The sequence below is a fragment of the Cherax quadricarinatus genome, chromosome 86, assembly GCF_038502225.1.
Source record: "Cherax quadricarinatus isolate ZL_2023a chromosome 86, ASM3850222v1, whole genome shotgun sequence".
Classification (NCBI taxonomy): Eukaryota; Metazoa; Arthropoda; class Malacostraca; order Decapoda; family Parastacidae; genus Cherax; species Cherax quadricarinatus.
Window position 1 is genome coordinate 16,563,290 of NC_091377.1, and position 17,376 is coordinate 16,580,665.

The following is a 17,376-nucleotide window of genomic DNA, read 5'->3' on the forward strand; positions in this document are numbered from 1 at the left end:
ACCATGCTTGTCAGCAGTACCTGTCATATAACCATGCATGTCAGCAGTACCTGTCATATAACCATGCTTGTCAGCAGTACCTGTCATATAACCATGCATGTCAGCAGTACCTGCCATATAACCATGCTTGTCAGCAGTACCTGCCATATAACCATGCATGTTAGCAGTACCTGTCATGTAACCATGCTTGTCAGCAGTACCTGTCATGTAACCATGCTTGTCAGCAGTATCTGTCATATAACCACGCTTGTCAGCAGTACCTGCCATATAACCATGCATGTCAGCAGTACCTGTCATATAACCATGCTTGTCAGCAGTACCTGTCATATAACCATGCATGTCAGCAGTACCTGTCATATAACCATGCATGTCAGCAGTACCTGTCATATAACCATGCTTGTCAGCAGTACCTGCCATATAACCATGCATGTCAGCAGTACCTGCCATATAACCATGCTTGTCAGCAGTACCTGTCATATAACCATGCTTGTCAGCAGTACCTGTCATATAACCATGCATGTCAGCAGTACCTGTCATATAACTATGCTTGTCAGCAGTACCTGTCATGTAACTATGCTTGTCAGCAGTACCTGCCATATAACCATGCTTGTCAGCAGTACCTGTCATATAACCATGCATGTCAGCAGTACCTGTCATATAACCATGCTTGTCAGCAGTACCTGTCATATAACTATGCTTGTCAGCAGTACCTGCCATATAACCATGCTTGTCAGCAGTACCTGTCATATAACCATGCTTGTCAGCAGTACCTGTCACATAACCATGCATGTCAGCAGTACCTGTCACATAACCATGCTTGTCAGCAGTACCTGTCATATAACCATGCATGTCAGCAGTACCTGTCATATAACCATGCTTGTCAGCAGTACCTGTCATATAACCATGCTTGTCAGCAGTACCTGTCATATAACCATGCATGTCAGCAGTACCTGTCATATAACCATGCTTGTCAGCAGTACCTGTCATATAACTATGCTTGTCAGCAGTACCTGCCATATAACCATGCTTGTCAGCAGTACCTGTCATATAACCATGCTTGTCAGCAGTACCTGTCACATAACCATGCATGTCAGCAGTACCTGTCACATAACCATGCTTGTCAGCAGTACCTGTCATATAACCATGCATGTCAGCAGTACCTGTCATATAACCATGCTTGTCAGCAGTACCTGTCATATAACCATGCTTGTCAGCAGTACCTGTCATATAACCATGCTTGTCAGCAGTACCTGTCATACAACCATAGAGAAGGTCTCTCCTGCTTCTCACAACTACATGGTCTTGGACACATTGGAGGACAAACAGAATGTAGATGTAGTATACACAGACTGTGTGAAAGCCCTTAACATTTGCGATCGTGGTGTAATAGCACACAAAATGGATGGAAAAGTGGGTAAAACACAGTAATAGTAAACAAAGTTAAGTCGGAGGCAGCTGCAGTGAAAAGCTTTGTTCCACAAGGTACAGTACTCGCTCCCGGGAATCATTTTTTATGCCCATATCTGACAGACATGTAAACCATAACATTGTCTTCCTTTGCTGACGATGCTAGAATTGAGGAGTGCAAATATCCAAGCGGATATAAACCAAGCCTTCCAGTGGACCACAGACAAATTTCAATTACTCCTCTATGAAAAACTTGAGGAAATTAAAGCTAAATAGGACTGTAAAACAAATTCTTACCACACAATAGTGCGGAAAACTAATGTGAAGGACTTAGTGATAATATCAGAGGATCTCACTTTCAAAGACCACAACAAATATGCTGGATAATGTGAACTTCAAAGCAAGGGATGCCAAGCCAGCGATGATCCTTTTTAATTCACTTGTTCTCTCCAAGCTGGAATACTGCTGTACAATAGCGGCCCATTTCAAGGCTGGCGAAATTGCAGAATATACAGAGAACCTTCACTGCACATGTACGTACAGCCAAGCACCTCAATTACTGGAACTGTTTGTAAGCACTAGACTTTTACTCCTTGGAATGCAGGCGAGCAAGATGCATCATAATTAACTGGAAAATCCTAGAAGGACTCATCTCAAACCGGCACACAGAAATCACTCGCTTCGAAAGCAAAATACTCAGCAGGAGATGCAGCATCCCCCCAGTGCCAAGCAGGGACGCCGTGAGTACACTAAGAGATAACGCAGTAAGTGTCAGAAACCCATGATTGTTCAACTGCCTCTCAGCATACATAAGGGGAGTTACCAATAGACCCCTGGCTGTCTTTAAGACCCCTGGCTGTCTTCAAGACTCCTGGCTGTCTTCAAGACCCCTGGCTGTCTTCAAGACTCCTGGCTGTCTTCAAGACCCCTGGCTGTCTTCAAGACTCCTGGCTGTCTTCAAGACTCCTGGCTGTCTTCAAGACTCCTGGCTGTCTTCAAGACCCCTGGCTGTCTTCAAGACCCCTGGCTGTCTTCAAGACCCCTGGCTGTCTTCAAGACCCCTGGCTGCTTTCAAGACTCCTGGCTGTCTTCAAGACCCCTGGCTGTCTTCAAGACCCCTGGCTGTCTTCAAGACCCCTGGCTGTCTTCAAGACCCCTGGCTGTCTTCAAGACCCCTGGCTGTCTTCAAGACCCCTGGCTGTCTTCAAGACCCCTGGCTGTCTTCAAGACTCCTGGCAGTCTTCAAGACTCCTGGCAGTCTTCAAGACCCCTGGCTGTCTTCAAGACCCCTGGCTGTCTTCAAGACCCCTGGCTGTCTTCAAGACCCCTGGCTGTCTTCAAGACCCCTGGCTGTCTTCAAGACTCCTGGCTGTCTTCAAGACTCCTGGCTGTCTTCAAGACCCCTGGCTGTCTTCAAGACCCCTGGCTGTCTTCAAGACCCCTGGCTGTCTTCAAGAACCCCTGGCTGTCTTCAAGACCCCTGGCTGTCTTCAAGACCCCTGGCTGTCTTCAAGACCCTTGGCTGTCTTCAAGACCCCTGTCTGTCTTCAAGAGGGAGCTGGACTGCTTTCTAAAGTCAGTGCCTGGCCATCGGGCCTGTGGTTCGTACGCTGGACAGCGTTGTGCCAGCAGTACCAGACAGATTGATCAGGCCCTGATCCACCATGAGGCCTGGTAATGGACTGGGTTGCGGGGGTGTTGGCTCCCAGAACATCCTCCAAGTAGGTACCTGCCAAACTACCATGCTTACCTTTGATATACTTTTGATGAGTTCCCAGAGTTTTTCTACTCTCAGATTCCTGCCATAGGCCAGGCTCGTCTGGTACTTGCCCGGTGAACCAGGCTGTTGCTTCTGGTGGCTTGCTCCCCCACATATCCATCACAGCCTGGTTGATCTGGCATCTGGTGAAGATACTTTTCCAGTTTCCTCTTGATTTCTCCATTTGTCCCAGCAATTTTTCTGATATATTCTGTAAGATGTTGAATAGTCTGTGGCAACGGATGTTGATAAGTGTTGATAATAATTAAGGGCGTGATTTTCTTAGTGGTTGTTGTAGCGTCATTGTCATTAAATGTCCTGATATTGTTTTCCTCGTTAAATTTTTATTTGTTTAAATTTGTTAAAGAAACCATCACGATGATTTGTCAGGTTGTCCGGGTTCACTGTACGACACATTTTGTCCTTTGTTTCCGAATCTGTTAGCAGATGTTGCTTCGTATTTCCGAAGTTCATTAAATGTAGGTGCTAGTAAGTAGAGGATTTACAGTATACACGTGACTGGTTTAGGCGATGCTCAGAATATAATGTACTCTGTAATTTATGTCTCAGATTATAGCTGTTTGCAATAATGAAGTTCAGGGTGTTTTCCAGTCTGGTTTATTCCACTATTTGCTAGTTCAAAACAAATTTGTGACGTAAATTGACTTCTATGTGGCACCTTATCTGAAGTGGATTCTTTTATCTGTCATCACAGTGTTTGCCACATTGTTCACTTGCTCTGAAACACCATATACTCTGTAGATGTTAACAATGGTACAAAATACCGACAAGTTGATGATTAAGACACACGTACAACAGTTGGACATCTTTATTCCTTCCCTGAAGCAGTGCTGGTTGTTATGTATGAGTCCATTCCTTTCTAGGGGCTCCACCAGCCCCCAGCCTTAGTGCTAATGACTGCCACAGCCACCACAGTCATAGCCCCTGTTACAGGTGTAGTAGAGGAGGAGATCTCTTCCGGGAACATACTGGCCTCCTGAAAACAGATGGTAGTGTCTCTGACTTGATTATCGAAGACTGTAGTGCAGTTCTAGAATCTGCGCAAATTGGGAATACATCCAGTACGAATTGTATCCAACCAAAAGCAAAATGGTGAAAATTCTATGCTTGTATGCATGGAATATCGGGGAGAACAAATGGGATATATAACTTTGAGTATCCCAAAAAATGCCTGCAACCTCCTGTCTAAAGGAGTGTGTCGTTCAACCTCTTGCAAATTCTTCCATCCTGAGATGTGCCACTCTTCAGTCCTTAAAAAAAATAATGTTACAACACCAACTACCTTGCATAGCACTTAAAAGGGACCAGAAGGTACACACCCCGTAAAATAAACCATAGTAGTTACGGTAGTTATGAAAACTCCACTACAAGTGTTTTTTTTAGTGGCAGGAAACGAAGAAAGAAAATGGAAAGAAATAACCAAAATAGTTCACCTTGGAGCCTTGTTGGACTAGTGGCGCCTCCAGAACCACAGTTACTGATACCAACAACAAAATCCTCCAACAAACATGCAACACGACCTCATTTATATTTGCTAATATACAGGGCGCTAAGCCATCCACCAACAACAAAATACCTTTCATCAGTGGACTTCTAGGGGAGTTAAATGCAATTTTTGCAGTCTTCACAGAGACCCACGCGAAAGATTACTTTGACATTGATATATGGATACCTGGGTACAACCTTTTCAGATGCAACAGAAAGAACAGGAAACAGGGGAGGGGGGCGGTTGACCTGTATGTCAGAGTCGCTTATTTGCACGGAGATACTGAACACCACAATAAAAATCATGAACCAAAACTTAGTAACTGTGCTTGTATATAAGCCAGAAGATGCAGCTTCCCAACACTTCAAGGATCAGCTATCGAAAATTGACTACTATCTGGAAAACCTTCCAGCCCCATCCCCAAATATCTTACTGCTTGGTGACTTCAGTCTAAGACATACAAAATGGAAGAATGTAGCAAATAATGTTTTAGCAGAAATAATCCCTGGAGGCAACTCAGATGAAAAGTCACACACACATGAGCTGCTGAATTTCTACAATAAACACATCTAAGTCAGCAGATAGTGGAGCCAACAAGACTGGAGAACACACTTGACCTTATTGTCACAAATAATGAGGACCTGGTAAGAAACATATCAAAAACAACTAATTCTGATCATAATCTAATCGAAGTCCAGACTTACATGCACAAGAGTCCTGATCAGCAAAATGTATACAGCTATGAGGGTACCTTTATCAAATTCAACTTCAACAACAAGAACATCAACTTGGACCAAGTAAACTATGCCCTAAATGAAACATGTTGGGAAGATATCTTAAATAACATGGACGCTAACCAATGCCTTGAAAAGATCAACTATCTGGTAGCTGACGTATGTTCAAGGCATATTCCCCTAAGAAAAAACAAAAGTAAACTGAAGTGAGAGAGATGATGCCTCTACAGGAGAAGATGAATCACTGAGCTCCTCAAAAATGCTAGATTATCTGAAACACGGAAGGAAGTGCTAACCAGGGAAGTGGAAAATATTGAGCTTAAGTTAAAGGAGTCATACAGGATCCAGGAGAGACAAGAGGAGCTTTTAGCTCCTCTTGTCTCTGTTGCGATAAGTGAAATTGAAAGAAATTCGAAATATTTCTTTTCATACGCCAAAAACAAGGCAAAAACCACATCTGGTATAGGGTCCCTGCTCAGACAAGATGGATCTTACACAGATGACAAAGAAATGAATGAGATACTGAAATCTCAATACGACTCTTGTTTTGCGAATCACTAATCAGTCTAAAGATAGACAATCCAAATAATTTTTTTCATGAATAAACCTCAAAAGCCTGTCAGTGTATGCCAGATTTCTGACATAACCCTAACTCCACTAGATTTTGAGAAAGCCTTTGACAGTATGCCCATGCACTCAGCCTCAGGCCCAGACTAGTTGAACTCTGTTCATTAAGAACTGCAAAAAACCTCTCCGGCAGGCTCTGCTATAGAGAAGGAGCATAGACACAGGTGAGATTCCAGTCACTAAAAAACAACGGATATAGCCCCACTTCATAAAGGTGGCGGCAAAGCAACAGCTAAGAACTATAGGTAAATAGCTCTAACGTCCCACGTCATAAAAATCTTTGAAAGAGTTCTAAGAAGTAGGATTGCAAACCACTTGGATTCCCAACAGTTGCATAATCCAGGGCAACATGGCTTCAGAGGAGGTCGCTCCTGCCTCTCGCAACTACTGGATCACTGAGATATAGTCTTGGATGCACTGGGAAACAAAAAGCAGATGTAGTATACTCAGACTTTGCAAAAGCCTTTGACAAGTGCGACAATGGTGTAATAGCACACAAAATGCGTGCTGAAGGGATAACTGGCAAAGTGGGCAGATGGATCTTCAACTTTCTAACCAATCGAACACAAAGAGTAGTGGTAAACAAAGTTAAATCCGAAGCTGCCATAGTGAAGCGCTCTGTCCCACAAGGCACAGTACTTGCCCCTATCCTGTTCCTCGTCCTCACATCAGACACAGACAAAGATGTAAACCATAGCACCATATCATACTTTGCAGACGATACTAGGATCAGCATGAGAGTTTCATCCATTGAGGACATGGCAAATCTCCAAGAAGATATAAATCATGTTTTCCACTGAGCGATGGACAACAATATGATGTTCAATGAAGACAAATTCCAACTACTCCGTTATGGAAAACTGGAGGAGATAATACCTAGAACTAAGTGTACTACAAACTCTAATCACACAGTAAGCGGAAGAGTAATGTGAAGGACCTAAGAGTGGTAATGCCTGATCTCACCTTCAAGGATCATAACAGTGCCACTATCACATCTGCGAGGAAAATGATAGGATGGATAATGACGACATTCAAGACGAGATCCCAAGCCAATGATGATCCTTTTCAAATCACTTGTTCTCTCTAGGCTGGAATACTGCTGTACATTAACATCCCCATTCAAGGCAGGTGAAATTGCAGATCTAGAGATTGTACAGAGAACCTTTACTACACGTATAAGTTCCATCAAACACCTTAACTACTGGGAATGCTTGGAAGCACTTTATTTGTACTCACTGGAGTGCAGATAAGAGAGAGACATCATAATCTACACCTAGAAGATTCTGGAGGGACTGGTCCCTAATCTGCACACAGAAATCACTCCCTACGAAAGCAAAAGACTTGGCAGGCGATGCAACTTACGCCCAATGAAAAGTAATGGCACCATTAGTACACTAAGAGAAAACACAGTAAGTGTCCGGGGCCCAAGACTGTTCAGTAGCCTCCCACCAGCCATAAGGGGAGTTTCCAATAGGCCCCTGGTTGTCTTCAAGAAGGAGCTGGACAGATACCTAAAGTCAGTGCCGGATCAGCCGGGCTGTGGTTTGTATGTTGGACTACATGCGGCCAGCAGTAGCAGCCTAGTTAATAATGCTCTGATTCCACCGGGAGACCTGGTCATGGACCGGGCCGCGGGGGCGTTGATCTCTAGAATGCCCTCCATGTAGACTCCAGGTAGGTAGACTCTTCTGATAATCTTCTCCATAACTATACATACTACACATACATGCAGGCTGTCTCCTTAAAAATCGGGACTACATTTGCTGCCTTTCACACCTTGCAGTTGACCTGTTTCGATAGATGTATTGAAGATTATTGTTAGTGGCACACACAGTGCATCTGTTTCCTCTCGCAGGATTCATGGAGAGACATTATCTAGGCCCACTACCTTCGAGGTATCTAGTTTGTCTAGGAGTTTCTTCACCTCCTTGCTTGTGTGCAGTGTTTCCAGCACTTACTGATGCACCCTACCACCTCGGTTTGCTGGAAACCTGTCTCCACTGTGAATGCCTCCCTGAAACGGGAGCTGAGCTCTTCACATACTTCCTTGTTGTTACTTGCGATCTCTCTTTCCTCAGCACGATTACCTGGTCCTTTATTATTGTTTTCCTCCTGATGCAGCTGTATAACAATTTTGGGTCAAATTTGACTTTTGATGCTGTGTTATTCTCATATTGATGCTGGGCTTCTCTCCTTATCCATGCATATTCATTTCTGGCTCTTCGGCTCAACTCCCTGTTTTCCTGGATCCTTTGCCTTCTATACTTTTTCCATACTCTAGCACACTTAGCTTGATACTTTCCAAACCTTCTGGTAAACCATGGGCTTATTCTGGTCTTCCTGTTGTTTCTGTTGCCCCTTGGTACAAACTTCTATGCTGCCTCCTTGCACTCTGTCGTCACGTGTGCCATCATTTTGTTTACTGTCTTTCCCTATAGTTCATTTAACCACTGCACCTCATGTAGGAATTGCCTCATACTTGTGTAGTCCCCTTTTTGGAAGTTTGGCTTCTCCCGGCCTTCTCTTACGAAGCTCAAGATCACGTGGCCGCTAGTGCCTAGGGGCCTTTCGTGTGTGATAACTCCTATGTCTGAATTGTTCAAGGTGAATATGAGGTCCAGCCTTGCTCTGTGCTCGCCTAGTTGTGGTTGCAGGGGTCGATTTGCAGCTCCTGGCTTTGCCTCTTCACCGATCGCTACTAGATCCTCTCTCTCCCTGCTCCATGAGCTTTATCATGCCTTGTCTTAAAGCTATGTATAGTTCCTGCCTCCACTACATCACTTGCTAGCCTATTCCACTTCCTGACAACTCTGTCTCAAGAAATACTTCCTTGACTCATATGAGTGTTCAACTTCCAATTGTGACCCCATGTTTCTGCGTCCCATCTCTGGAACATCCTATCTCTGTCCACCTTATCTATTCCACACAGTATTTTGTATGTCGTTATCATGTCTCCCCTAACCACCTTGTCTTCCAGTGTCGTTAGGCCGATTTCTCGTAGCCTTTCTTTGTATGACATTCCCCTTAGCTCTGGAACCAGCCTTGTTGCAAACCTTTGCACTTTCTCAAATTTCTTGACGTGCTTGATCAGGTGTGGGTTCCAAACTGGTGCTGCGTACTCCAGTATGGGCCTGACGTACACAGTGTACAGTGTCTTGAACGATTCCTTAATAAGGTATCGGAACGCTATTCTCAGGTTTGCCGGGCGCCCATATGCTGCAGCAGTTATCTGGTTGATGTGTGGTTCCGGAGACATGCTCGGTGTTATACTCACCACAAGATCTTTCTCCTTGAGCGACCTTTGCAGTCTTTGGCCACCTAGCCTATACTTTGCGGTCTTTGCCCTTCCCTGATCTTCATGACTTTGCATTTGGCGGAGTTAAATTCGAGGAGCCAGTTGCTGGCCCTCGCGTCCAGCTGTCCAGGTCTCTTTGTAGTCCTGCCTGATCCTCATCTGATTTAATTCTCCTCATTAACTTCATATCATCTGCAAACAGGAACACTTCTGAGTCTGTCCCCTCCATCATGTCATTCACATATATCAGAAATAGCACTGGTCCTAGGACTGACCCCTGTGGGACCCCGCTCGTCACAGGCGCCCACTGTGATACATCATGTACCATGACTCGTTGTTGCCTCCCTATCAGGTATTCTCTGATCCACTGCAGTGCCCTCACTGTTATACGTGCCTGATCCTCCAGCTTCTGCACTAATCTCTTGTGAGGAACTGTGTCAAAGGCCTTCTTGCAGTTCAAGAAAATGCAATCAACCCACCCCTCTCTCTCGTGTCTTACTTCTGTAAGGTGTCTGTGTCTGTCTGCCTGCCTGCGTGTGTGTGCGTGTGTGTGCGCGTGTGTGTGTGCGTGTGTGTGTGCGTGTGTGTGTGCGTGTGTGTGTGCGTGTGTGTGCGCGTGTGTGCGCGTGTGTGCGCGTGTGTGCGTGTGTGTGCGTGTGTGTGCGTGTGTGTGCGTGTGTGTGCGTGTGTGTGTGCGTGTGTGTGTGTGTGTGTGCGTGTGTGCGCGTGTGTGTGTGCGTGTGTGTGCGCGTGTGTGTGTGCGTGTGTGTGTGTGTGTGTGTGTGTGTGTGTGTGTGTGTGTGTGTGTGTGTGTGTGTGTGTGTGTGTGTGTGCGCGCGTACGTGTGTGTGTGTGTACACGCGCGCTTGTTCATTTGCAAATCATTGCGTTTGCGTGTTTGCAGTATCATGTGCCGGTATGCGTTGCAGTGTGTATATTAATATACATATGCAAGTATTCAAATATAGATTATATGTGCCTTTGTGCTGCTGCTTTTCATGTACATATATACACATTTCCTCTGTTTATATACATTCGAAGAAATATGTTTAAACTGAATTATATTTGATGTTGTATATGTGCATTTTATAGGATGGAGTCCACCTCTAGTGCAAGTTACTGAGACAGTCTGGGAGAATTAGATAGAGAAGCCTCGAGGAAAAATATTTCGGTTCCTCCCTGAAGTAGTTTGAACCTTCCATTTCAACTACCATCCCATCTTCGTAACTGCACACACTGGTATATTTTATCATGTAATATGGTACACAGAGCTTAAATGATACGTTCATGATATGAAGATGGAGTATACAATACATAAGGTTTTAGGGATATATTACAAGTACATAATGCTAAGTTGTTTGTCAAAAATTACATTATAAAAATCTCATCCAGCTCCTCAGAACTGGGACTCGTACTTGGGATACAACAGGCATTATCCCTCTGAACTTGAGCACTTAGTCCCTGGCACAGAAAACTAGCTGCCCTGGGATCCCTAGTTGGCCTGATGACTCTTTTGCCGATCTCCATAAGGAGCTTAGATGAGGTCTTTCCTATGGGCCAAGGGTCTCTGAGCCTATGGTAACAAATATGTAACAATAGGCAAACTCACCATTTTTTCCCAACTTTTGAGACTCCCTGAAGGTGACAGCTCCCGTTGTACCTGTTGCTATGGATGCACGTGTGTAGTCCCGTACCACTCCCTTGCCATACATTCTTAACACTTTTGTCATTGGATCTGCATAGTTGGAATGGCTCCCTTATTGTTGGGTATCTAGCTGTTACAAGTCTTCTCTTGATGTTATTGACTCCTTCATGCCTTGCAGTCTTTCCCCTCAAATCTGCGACAATCAAGACCATGGTACCTGACTGGGTCTCCCGATTCACTGCCACAGATACATCTGTGTTCATCAAGGACAGGGGCAGCAAGGCAAAGGGCAACACCAATGCAGAGGGACTGCAGGTCGAGGCATGTGCCAAGGGAGGAGTTGGGGCCTGCCAACCGGAAATTCCGAGCATGGGGAGTGCTCACTGCTAGAAAGCGAGTTCTGTACTTCCCCGACACACACACACTGAAGCATTGTTAAGGCTATATTCTCCACTGTTGGGCCATTCCAGTGTGACAGTTGTTGAGGGGAGCAGGTCTGGTTGCAGAGCCTGATAGATTATCCCAGATTCTGGCTCCTTCAGTGAACTTTTGGTCACGAACCTCAACATTGTTCCTAAGATGTTCAGGAAGAATCGTTGCTACAAGTCCACTGGAAGCCACGCTTGAGGGCAGGAAAGCAGGTAGTGCAATCTGTGATGCCTTGTGGACACCAATACCTCCTAGTCTGACTGGTAGTATAGCTTGGTCCCACTGCCCGTTTTCTAGAGTAAGGTTGAGTACTTCAGTTAATTTAGCCTAAAGAGACTGTCGTAATTATGTAGAATTGGGTTCTCATATGAAGGTGCGAGTCTTAAAGAAATATGGTAGCCTGGGTAGACTGAAGCAGATTGTGAGAAGGTACAAGGCATCGTGTGTGTGTGTGTGTGTGTGTGTGTGTGTGATGGTTTATTCGTGCATGTACACTATGTCGTGTACTCACCTAATTGTACTCGCCTAATTGTAGTTGCAGGGGTCGAGACTCGGCTCCTGGCCCCGCCTCTTCACTGATCGCTACTAGGTCCTTTCTCTCTCTCTCTCTCTCTCTCTCTCTCTCTCTCTCTCTCTCTCTCTCTCTCTCTCTCTCTGATTCCAGAGCTTTGTCATACTTCGTCTTAAAGCTATGTATGGTTCCTGCCTCCACTACGTCACTTGCTAGGCTATTCCACTTCCTGACGACTCTATGACCGAAGAAATACTTCCTAACATCCCTCTGACTCGTCTGAATCTTCAGCTTCCAATTGTGACCCCTTGTTTCTGTGTCCCCTCTCTGGAACAACCTGTGTCTGTCTACCTTATCTATTCCACGCAGTATTTTGTATGTCGTCAGTCCGATTTCCCTCAACCATTCTTCGGAGGACATACCCCTGAGCTCCGGAACTAGCCTTGTTGCAAACCTTTGCACTTTCTCTTATTTCTTGACGTGCTTGGCCAGGTGTGGGTTCCAAACTGTTGCTGCATAGTGTGTGTGTACTTAGTTGTTTTAGCTCCTTGCCCCACTTATTATCATCAGTTGGCTTTACTAATTCTCTCATACAGAGCCCATTCATTCTTATTTGTGCTTACTTCGCTTTCCAATTTACTTCTTGGAGATATTTTTGTGTGTCATTATTTTATCGCCCTTTCTCTTTTCTTTTAGGAATCGTAATTTGAATTTATCTAGTCTCTCTTCCTCAGTTTTGCTGTGAATCATGTTTAAAACCTTATATCGTCTCTAGTGTCTTCATTCCTGAGGGGAAAGTTGTCTCAGAGGAAAGCAGCGTGTTGACGCTAATTTCTAAGTTAAGTTTGCTCCACAGTTATTTTTTTTACATACTGAAAAATATATCGGTCTGTAAATGAAAATTTTGGAAGAGTTCAATTTTTAAAGGAGTTCGGCCTAATTAACTATATCTTCTGAACAAGAACATTTCCCTGATCTCTCTTCCTTTGTTTTAGCTAGATACAGTAAGGAATCATTGTTCCTGTTTTTAGATCATGAAATCACGTCATCAGAGGGTGTCCAGCAAGGAAATCCTCTCATCCATTTCTGTTCTGCATAGCAGTTAGGGAAATCACTTCTAGGTGGACCAATGAGCTAACTTGTTCCCGGGTGATGGCACACTGGCGGGCACAAAAAAAAAGTCCCAGATGATCTTGGCCAGGTTATGACACTGGGACAGGAAGTGGGATTCATCCTTAATTCATCCAAATGTGAAATCATCTCTGTAAATCAAAAAGTGATCGAGGTAGTGAGCATCATTCATTGCCCCCCACAAATAGTATCTTGCTTGGACCACCTCTTAGAACTGATACCATTGACTCAATTCTCAAGAAAAAATGGAGGATTTGAGGAAGATGGAACAATGAACAGGCAGTTTTGACACCCACGATGCCTTGTACCTTTTCACAATGTGTTTGAGTCTGCCCTGGTAAATGTATTTCTTAAGAGGTGCACCCTCATATGATAACCTTATACTGCAAGAATATGAGTTTCCTGAGGGAGATTTTTGCAGAAGTACTCAACCTTACTATAGAAGACAGACAGTGGGATGAAGCTACACTTCCAGTACTACTAGGAGATATTGGTGTCTGCAAGGCTAGTCGCGGCATTATGCCTGGTGAACGCCCCAGCGTAATGCTGTGACGAAAATCAAAGGCCTACCATACAAGAGGGTCTTTCTTCGTCAGTCCATTATGCTGAATAGCAGCCGTTAGCATGATGCCACAGCCTGCCACAACACTTCACAGTGACTCCTCAGTGCTCACGTGGCTGCTGTGGTGAGAGAAAGTGTTGAACTTTTGTCTGCCCCATCTTTTGTCTGGTGTTCCTTTTGGTTTTGGGGCTATACACATTTGATTATGGGTAAAAGGAAGTCTTTAATACCTGAAACAATAACTCAAATCATAGTGCTTCACAAAGCTGGTCACCAGACAAAAGAAATAGTGGAGAATGTTAGTGTGTGTGAGCATTCAGTGAGGAACTGGGTGCCAAACCTCGGCCTGGCCCCTTGAAGAAGACATCTGTTCGTACCTTAACCGTGTTAAAGAAGCAATTAGAGAATACACCCAAGATAACTGCTAGATAATTTAAAGAAAATAACCCACATCTTTTCTCAGAGGTGTCTTTAAGAACTGTTAACAGACGTGTGTCAGAATTGGGCTACAGTAGTCACCACCAGGTTAAGAACTGATCCTCTCCAAGCCACAGAAGACACATAGGCTGGATTGTGCAAAGAAATATCCTCACAGGAATCATCAACGGTGATCTGAAGTACTTTGGAGTGATGAAGCAACCTTCACTGTCACCTGCAACTGTGGGGGACGTGTGTACAGGACCAGAGATAGGGACCACTAAACCTGCGCTTAGCCTGTGGGTCCACCAAACACCCAGGCTCGCTTATGGTTTGTGGGTGTCAGTGCTCAGAATGTTGGTGAAATCATTGTGCTTCTCAAAAATCAGTATATGAACCAGTATAATTACCTGGAGTTACTGTGTGACAGTTTACCGAGGCATTTGACATGTGTGGGGCTACGGTTTTTTACGCAGGACAGTGCACCGTGTCTTACCACCAAATCTGTAGTTCAGTGACTTAATGACTGTGAATTGAGGTTCTTTAATGACTGGTCAGGCAATTCCCCAAACCTAAACCCTGTTGAGAACTGCTGGTCAATAGTGAAACGAAGTTTACTGGGCAATGATATCAGTTCCATCCTGTGGCTGGAGGCTGCTCTACATGAGGCATGGAATATACCTCCCCAAACCCTCAAGAATTTGTCTGAGTCTTTTCCTACACGGTTGAGGGATGTGATTAAGCATAAAGGATGCAACACCAAGTATTAAGACCTCAGTAAGTGTGCAAATATATATATTATAATCTTTCATGGTATGTGTTTGTGTTTTGGTATGTGTGTGTGTGGGGGGGGGGCGGCATAATGCCGTGGCTAACACTATATATACCTTTGATGAGTTTTGAGTCTTTCAACTCCTAGATTCTGGCCATGGGCTAGGCTCTTCTGGTGCTAGCCTTGTGAACCAGGCTGTTGCTGTTGGAGGCCTGCTGCCCTATATATCCCTCAGCCTGGTTGATTTGTCACCTGGTGAAGATACCAAATTTCCTCCCGAAGACTTCTACACTTGTCTCAGCAGTGTTTCTGATATCTTCTGGTAGGATATTGAATAATCTGTGGCCACAGATGTTGATACAGTGTTCCCTTATTGTGAACACTGCATCTCTGCTTTTCACTGGGTTTATTTTGCACTTCCTCCCATCTCTCTTGCTCCAGTATGTTATGGCAGTGAGCAGATTAGGGGCCAAGCCCTGGAGTATTTTCCAGGTATATATTATCATGTATCTCACTCTCTCCTACGCTCCAGTGAGTACATATTTAAGACTTTAAGGCGTTCTTAGTAATTTAAATGCTTTACTGGCTCTGTGGGCCATAAATGATCTCCCAGCATACATAAGAGGGATTACCAATAGACCCCTGGTTCTCTTCAATAAGGCACTAGACAGGCATCTAAAGTCAGTACCTGAACAGGTGGTCTGTGGTTCGTGCGTCGGTTTGCATGCAGCCAGCAGTGTCAGATGGAGTTCAGTCATGGATTAGGGAATAAACACACATGATGGGTGGCTTGGTAACTTATATTAATGGTGAAACAACGAGTGCCATAGTCTGACCTGCCTCCTCTCTAACGTCTCGGCTTGAACTGCCATATCGTGCCCGGAGGGCGATGGTGGCATTCAAACATCATGCTAGGTCAGCAGTGAGTCACATAATGGTCAGTAATATAACAGTGATTCACGCAGGGAGGTGAATCAGCAATGGTTACTATGAGTACAGTAGTACACAGTACTAACATGGTGTGGATAACTACAGAAGTATATCACATAAGGAGTCAGTAACACTACTGACAGCTCGGTCATGATACATATGGCGTCTCGACATACAACTAATACAGACTAGAGGCTACAGGCCTCTTAGTTTGTATAGAATCAGCTCTGGGCTGAGTCTATACGATGTCAAAGTACACAGCAGATAAACATGATAACTATACATAAGGATGTTGTTGGGATGGAAGCTTAAGTAATGGAACTTATTCTATTGTATTACAAGGTATGATATATCATAATTCAAGGGAATAATAGACTCAACAGTGGGATTATGCAATAAAAATTATAAAAAATTGATTGATTGATCTGTATTCATGTGATCTACGGATTCTGAGGAGGGATATATGCAAAGAAGGAAGTGTTTAACAGAAAAGGCAGACTTGGTGCACTCAAATCTAGACTGTTAAATCTCAGAATTCAGAGATAACGTGAACACAAAAATTTTTCTCTTGAATATTTATAAATTATTGTAATAGACAATTGAAATACATTTTAAAGTATATTATTCATCTATACAAATTATTTACATTTAACCCCAACTCTGCTAGGGTGAGATCTACATACGCAGAATGGTTATCATCTCTGGGAGGTTCAAACTGTTGCAATGGCTAATGCATGCTGTTTTTGAGGCAGATCTGAATTGGTATTTACAAATGCCTGAGGATTTCTCAGTACTTGTCGTGTATGTAGGGAATGACGACATTTTGGTTGATCGTCTGACTGAGTATTAGGTAGAGGGTACAGAGTCAGGAGGCTTGTCAGTCTGTCACATTAGTCTGGGTTGGAACATCATTATCATCACATACTACTTCATATGATCTAAATGCGACTCTTTATACTGACCAGTACTAATTTCTCTAACCTTATACTTATTGCCATTGATATGTTCAACTACTTGATAAGGACCAACAAACTTTTGGTCAAGCTTAGGCATTGTTGGTGTTTTGTTAAAGTTAGTCAGCATAACTCTCGAACCTACTTTAGTAACACAACTGACAGCAGTAACAGCCTGGTTGATCAGACCCTGATCTAGCACGAGGCCTGGTCTCAGACCAGGCTGTGGGGGCGTTGACCCCCTAAACTCTCTCCAGGTATACTCCAGTTATGTCTGTTATGAGGATGAGAAACAGCAGTGCCAGGACAGTACCTTGGGGAGCTGAGCTTTTTACTTCGCTGATGCTGGATTTCGCCGTTTACGTTGTGTGTTAGGAACCTGAAAATCCCCCTGCCTACTTTCCCTGTAATGCCAATGGCCCTCATTTTGTGTACAATCACTCCTTCATCACATTTGTCAGATTCGTTTGCAAAGTCTGTGTATGTCACATCTGCATTTTCATTGTCTTCCAAAGCCTCCGTAATTGTCATAGTGGTTCAGCAGGTGTGACAGGCATGATCGTCCTTCTCTAAAACCATGCTGGCTTAAGTTATGCTGCTTGTGCTGTTCCATGCAATTTGAAATTTGCCGTCTCATCACTCTTTCGAATATTTTTATGATGTGGGAAGTTAGGGCTACTGGTCTGGAATTTTTAGC